The sequence below is a fragment of the Lepidochelys kempii genome, chromosome 11 (assembly GCF_965140265.1).
Source record: "Lepidochelys kempii isolate rLepKem1 chromosome 11, rLepKem1.hap2, whole genome shotgun sequence".
Lineage (NCBI taxonomy): Eukaryota > Metazoa > Chordata > Testudines > Cheloniidae > Lepidochelys > Lepidochelys kempii.
Window position 1 is genome coordinate 7,815,883 of NC_133266.1, and position 6,442 is coordinate 7,822,324.

The 6,442-nt window shown below is 44.2% G+C and overlaps 1 protein-coding gene across 2 annotated transcripts in view; it reads left to right on the plus strand.

Moving 5' to 3' along the window:
- Positions 1-251: 251 nt before the first annotated feature.
- TMEM177 (transmembrane protein 177) overlaps positions 252-6,442 on the plus strand; it is a 54,687-nt gene continuing 48,496 nt past the window's right edge. Inside the window, exon 1 of one of the 2 annotated variants that reach the window (XM_073305036.1) lies at positions 252-339. The gene's annotated coding sequence lies outside the window, so the exon portion shown is untranslated. The remainder of the gene's footprint in view (positions 340-6,442) is intronic. The other variant, XR_012154188.1, reaches the window with a different exon arrangement.

The following is a 6,442-nucleotide window of genomic DNA, read 5'->3' on the forward strand; positions in this document are numbered from 1 at the left end:
CGCTGTGGCCCTGGCTTCTGTGGGTAACGCAGAGTAAACTGCATGCCCGGCTGCAGACGCTGACACAGGCTCGGCCCTTGCCAGCGTAGCTCATTTTTCAGTGTGAGCTTTTCAACGCTCAAAGCCCACGTGACCCCCCCCCCCCCCCAAGAGGTCAGACAGCCTCGGGCGCGCAGCAGCGGAGGGTGACACGCTGCCCGCGTTGCTATGACGACCCCAGCCGCCGGTCACGCCCCCCAGCTGCTTTGCGGCCATGCTGAGTTTTCGCCCCAGCCCTCCGCTTTACGGCACGCGCTTCCCGCGCGGCGCGAGGTCCCCCGCCGCGGCCGGGGGAGGCAGGTGAGGCGCGGAGTTGGGCCCTTGGGGCATGGGGCGCAGCCGGCTCCGCGCAAAGACCGGGTGACCCGGGTGCAAGAGAGAGGACAGCCCTCCTCTGCTGTGCCTGGGGGGCTGGGTGGGCAGGCTGCAGGGTTCAAGGGGGGCGGGGGCCGAGGGAGCTGCCTGCTTTGTGCCCAGTGAATACAAGGTTTTAAGCGGGGGGGGGGGGGGGGGTTGGGTTGATTTTCTTCTCACCCTGGTCTTACCGGCATTTCCTTTGGCTGCCTTGAGGTTACTCCTGAGTGACACGCACGTAAGGGAGAGAGGAACTGGGCGCTGTACCCTCAGCTCTCATGATTCTTGTGAAATCACTTGGGGTCCCGTCCCCCCCCCCCCCTTGTCACAGCAACTATGAAGCTCCTCCTTCCTCTCCTTTTAGGCCCAATCCTGCTTTCACTGAAGTGACCAATAAAACTCTCAGGGACTTAAGTGAGAGGAAGATTGAAACCCGATTCTGAATGGCTACCTCAATTTCTTATGCTCGTGTAACTCCACTGAGATCCGTTACAAGGGTTTATAAGACAGCCTGCTGGAAGAATTTGAATGGGAGGGAGTTTTACTCCAAGGGCAGTAAGAGAGACTTTTAAGGGCCTGATTCCCAGCTGACTCCACCTTGTGTTGTCATGTTCCCAGTGATGCCCATTACCATGATATTTGGTGTTTTTTCTTAAAGTTCAGGTCCCAGAGCTATGTGATTAAATCAGAGTTTCTGCTTTCCTGTTTAAAAAATTGTTTCTAAGAGTCAAGATTATAGAGAAAAGATTGGTTTCAGAGTAACACCCGTGTTAGTCTGTATTCGCAAAAAGAAAAGGAGTACTTGTGGCACCTTAGAGACTAACCAATTTATTTGAGCGTGAGCTACATGAGCTTGAGCTTTCGTGAGCTACATGCTCAAATAAATTGGTTGGTCTCTAAGGTGCCACCCGTACTCCTTTTCTTTTAGAGAAAAGATTGAAATCATTAACCCTTTAGGTTAGGAAAGGCAGGTTAAGGAAAAGACTTTTCTTAAAACTATTGATGCATCTGAAGAAGTGGGGGTTTTTACCCACGAAAGCTTATGCCCAAATAAATCTGTTAATCTTTAAGGTGCCACCGGACTCCTTGTTGTTCTTAAAACTTCATAACTTTTAAACCAGGTCCTGTAAAAACATGACACGGACTCATGGTTGTTGAACACTTGGGGTTGGCAGCGCTACTTCCACCTGGGGAAAGGGATGGAAGTCTCACCAAATTAGAATGGTGGTAGTGTTTGATCCCCACTTTGCCCAGGTGTGAAGTGGAGAATTGGGCACATTTATTTTAAGTAAAAGAACATCTCTTATTGGATTCACTCAGTGAAACTTGGCTCTGGGCACTGCAAGGGCAGCATTAATTTGGGAGTCAAATTTGCAGTATAAAAATCATTAATGCTATGAAAAATTGAAGGGCAAAAGTTCCTTAATATATCTTTTGCCCAGCCTTCCCCCTCTCAAGAAGTAATTTTAACAGAAATAAAGGGCCGTGATCTTGCAGTCCTCTGCTACTAGTCCTCATGGACTTCAATAGATCTCCTTGCTTGAGTTAGGGACTGCAGGCAGGATGAGGCCCAATGATAGAAACATAGCATTGCACCTTACATTAGGGCCAAGTGTTGTAAACCCTTGTGTGACTTCCGTGGGGACTGATCAAATAAGTAAGAAAATCCAGGATTTGTGCCATAAAAACCGTCCTTTAGTCTCAGTTTTCAGTTGCCTTTTTCATAAGTATGTTGTATAAGATTATGAATAAAAATACCTATCATACACTTAAAGGACCATGTCCTCAGCTGGGTTGCAAACCTGGTTTACACCAGCTGAGGATCTAGTCTAAAGATTTGGGTAGCAGTTGAAAAAGCTATTGAGAAATAGTCCCTTGTTTTTATTATTATAGGTTTTTGTGGGAAAAAAACAGGATGATTATTTCTTCCAAATTCTCCTGGTTATTCCCCACATTGTGTATGTGGTACAGCAGCTAGGTTCCAATCCTGTAATGAGCTCAGCATGGATGTAAGGGCCATCTCACATGGCTTCTGAGCACCGTGCAGGCAGAGCTCAGTTGTAAGACTGAAGCCTTATCTGCTATGGAAGTTCTGATTTTTCAAATTGAGGATTATGACTTGAAGGGGAAAAATAGGAGAAACTATGAATGACAATGTTGAAATGTGCATTATCTATTTAGAATTCTTCAAAATCTCGAAATTTTGCACAAGGTATTATCTGGTTTTTCTTCTACGATTATTTTGGTTTTTTACATTTTTTTACTTTTTAACCTTTTTCTGAAACCTTGGTTCCTGCTAAGCCAACCCCACAACTGGATAGTTACTTTTAAGAAAACTATTTGCAGGCCTGTTGTTTTGTGCTGTTGTAATCTACTGATTGTGTTTTCTGTACCTCCGAGCATATGAATCTTTTACCGACCACCTCTTGAGAGCCTGGCTCTTTGGCTGAAGCTGTAAAAGTGCGTACTTTTAGCTCGGAAGGTCACTGGTTCAATTCCCCATCTGGCTCAAAGTGGCATTTGGCACATTATCATCTCCCTTTGAAGTGCTGGCTGTTTCACTTTCAATGAAGTGACATTTTCATTGACACGTTAGCTTTGTGAATATGCCAAAGGTCACTAATGGCAAAGAGGTTTTTCAGGTTTATCATTGGCAATGTCACTGAAATGTACCTGAAATGTACAACTCGGCTATAATATCGAGGGTTTTTTTCAATATATTAGGGCCTGATCCAGTAAATTGTGCTCTTTAACCAAATCTTCTTTGATTAACTTAAACATCTCTTTTGGAGGCACAGAGGAGACTCAGCATCTCAAATCATTAACAGAACATAAGGGTAGATTGTAAGACTACAGGTAAATACAATACCATAGTTCTGCCTTAATTTATGTGTCAAGACCGGCATTATTGTTATTTATTAAGCACCTACTATGTTCTCACTGCTGTACAAGGCATTTAGCGAGACAGTCCTTGGATCAGAAAATTTACAGTCTGAAAGACAGTCCTAGGAAGAGGAAAGAGAAATGGCAGACAATGAAGAGATCCAATTAATTTGATCACTTTTAGGTTTTTCTGTATAATACTCATTGTTGCTGCTGATCACTATGGGAGGAGATTTTCAAAGGCACAGAGGGGAATTAGGCCTCCAATTCCCATTGACCATCAATGAGACTTACATACTGATTTCCCCCTCTATATCTTCATGTCTCCTCCTAAAATGATGTGATTCTAGTACTTATGGGGGCAGATGCCACAGTCACTGGGCTTCCACATGAGCAAAGGGCTCTGCTGTGCCTGAAAATTTCCAGGGCTGGAGCCATAGGTATAACTGATTCCACCATCTCAGAGAAGCAGAAAATCTTGAACTAAAGGATTTGGCAGGTTAAAAAGTTTTTCCATCCCTTCATCTTTCTCTTTAAAGACTCTGAGAAGAGTTTCCTGCTTGGAAACTATTTCTGTTCCAAGTCCTACCCTGGCCAAGACTAGTTTACCTTTTTTGCGTTTCTTTTTTAAGAAGGTAATTATTTCAGAAAGATACAGGGCCATTTAAATTTTTTTGGAAGAATCCTTGTTTGGTTGTTTTTTTTCCTGGGAGAATAAGGAGAGTAATGCTATCACCAAAGCAAAAGACTCTGAGTCAAGAGAACTTTCAGCAATACTAGTGTAATCTACTCACAGTGGCACTCTGTGCGCCTCTCCCCGTGCGCCGCCCCCCCCACCCCCGTGGTGATTACTCTCGCTTTACAGGTATTTGGGCAAATAGTTCCCCTTTCCTTTGGCTTTGTTTCCTCCATTTGTAAAAGAGAAGATATTAATCCTTTCCTAGGTCGTTAGATTTAATTATTGTTAGAAATACCACTTTTGGATTCCTCAGATGCAGAACTGTTCAATAATGTATTATATTTTCAAAGAAACTGTTTTTTTTTAACTTTTTGAAAAATTTTCAGGCTCTGCTTAAAAAAAGCAAAAATGCATTGGTTTTCAATTGTTGAAAACTGAATAATTTTCAGTCTTTCACTCAAATTTCGAAACTGCAACTTTATTTTGCTTGAAAATATTTCTGCCTTGCTGCCAAGTCTTGATGAAATCTTAACCGTCTTTCCTTTGATGGAAAGCACTAAAGAACATGAAGTGTATTATGACAATTAACGCCAGTCAATATGCTTTTATAGAAAATAGGCATTGTCAAACAAACCTGATCTCATTCTTTGAGGAATTACACATTTGGTTGATAAAGGCAACTGTGTACATTAATGTACTTAGACTTAGTACTGCACAACAATATGATTATTGATATTGTATTTTGCTATTTTTATACATTAAATGAAAAAATGATCGCCATTGGGGAATCATAATTGAACAGGTGTGTTTCTTGTGTTACTCAAGGATAAGTACTAGGCGCTAAGTCAGGGGTGGGCAAACTACGGCCTACGGGGCGAGTGCAGCCTGCAAGCCGTTTTAAGCCAGCCCGCAAGACACACCAGGCGGCTCAGCCCTGCTCTGGCGCTGGGTCGGGGCCGCACCACGTGGCTTCCAGAAGCCGCGGCATTGCCCCTCTCCAGCTCCTACCTGCTCCAATGGGAGCTGCAAGGGTGTTGCTTGCAGATGGGGCAGTGTGCAGAGCTGCCTGGCCGCACCTCTGCATAGGAGCCAGAGAAGGGACGTACCTCAAGAGGCTCCCGGAAGCAGTGGCAGGTGCTGTTCGGAGCCTGCACCCCTTGAGCCTCTCCCCACGCCTCTGCCCCAGCCCTGATCCTCCTCCCGCTCTCCAAACCCCTTGATCCTAACCCGGAGCACCCCCCTGCACCCCAAATGCCTCAGCCCCACCCCAGAGCCTGAACCCCCTCCCTCACCCCAATTCCAATTTTGTGAGCATTCATGGCCCGCCATACAATTTCTATTCCCCGATGTGGCCCTTGGGCCAAAAAGGTTGCCCACCCCTGCGCTAAGTTATTCAGCATTTTCATCAATGATCTGGAAGTAAATATAAAATCACTGCTGATAAAATGTGCAGATGACACAGATTGGAGGAATGGTAAAAAATGATGAGAACAGGGCAGTCATACAGACCCATCTGAACCACTTGGCAAGCTGGACACATTCAAACAAAATGTGTTTTTTATACAGCCAAATAAAATAAATTTAAAAATCTGGGAACAAGGAATGCAGGCCATGCCTACAGAATGGGAGGTTGTTTACTGGAAAGCAGCAATTCTGAAAAGGATTTAGGGGTCATAATGGACAAGCAAGTCAATGTGACCTTTCAGTCCGATGCTGTGGGGGAAAAGGACTAATGCAATCCTTTGATGTATAAATGGGAGAGCTGTGAGTAGAAGTATGGAGGCAGTTTTACCCCTGTATATGGCACTGGTCCAGTATCAGTCTCACTACTGCATACAGTGCTGGTGTCCACATTTTTGAAAGGATGTTGCAAGTTGGAGAGGGTGCAGAGAAGAACCACAAAAATGATTCAGGGCTGGAGAAAATGCGTTGCAATGAAAGTCTTAAAGAGCTCAATATGCTCAATTTATCAAAAAGAAGATTGAGAGGTGACTTGATTACAGTGTTTAAGTACCTTCATGGGGAGAAAATACCAGGTATTAAAGGTCCCTTTAATCTAGTGGAGAAAGGCATAACAAGAACCAGTGGCTGGAAGCTGAAGCCAAACAAACTCAAATTAGAAATAATGCACACATTTTTACCTGTGATGGTGATTAACCACTGGAACAGACGACCAAGGGAACAGGTGGATTCTCCCATGCTTGATGTCTTCAGACCAAGACTGGATGCCTTTCTGGAAGATATGCTTAAGCCAAACACAATTTATTGCACTCGATAGGGGGTAATTCAGTGAAATTTAACAGCCTGTGTTATACAGGAGGGTCAGACTAGATGATTACAGTGATCCCTCTGCTGTTAATATCTAAACTATGTGACTGATGGAACAGAAGTCATCTGAGTTACAAAAAACTGTTGTGGCAAGGGGCAGATTTGCAGTATTGGGTAAAACAGGGTACTCCATTCAGAATATGTTAGTAAATGGATGTG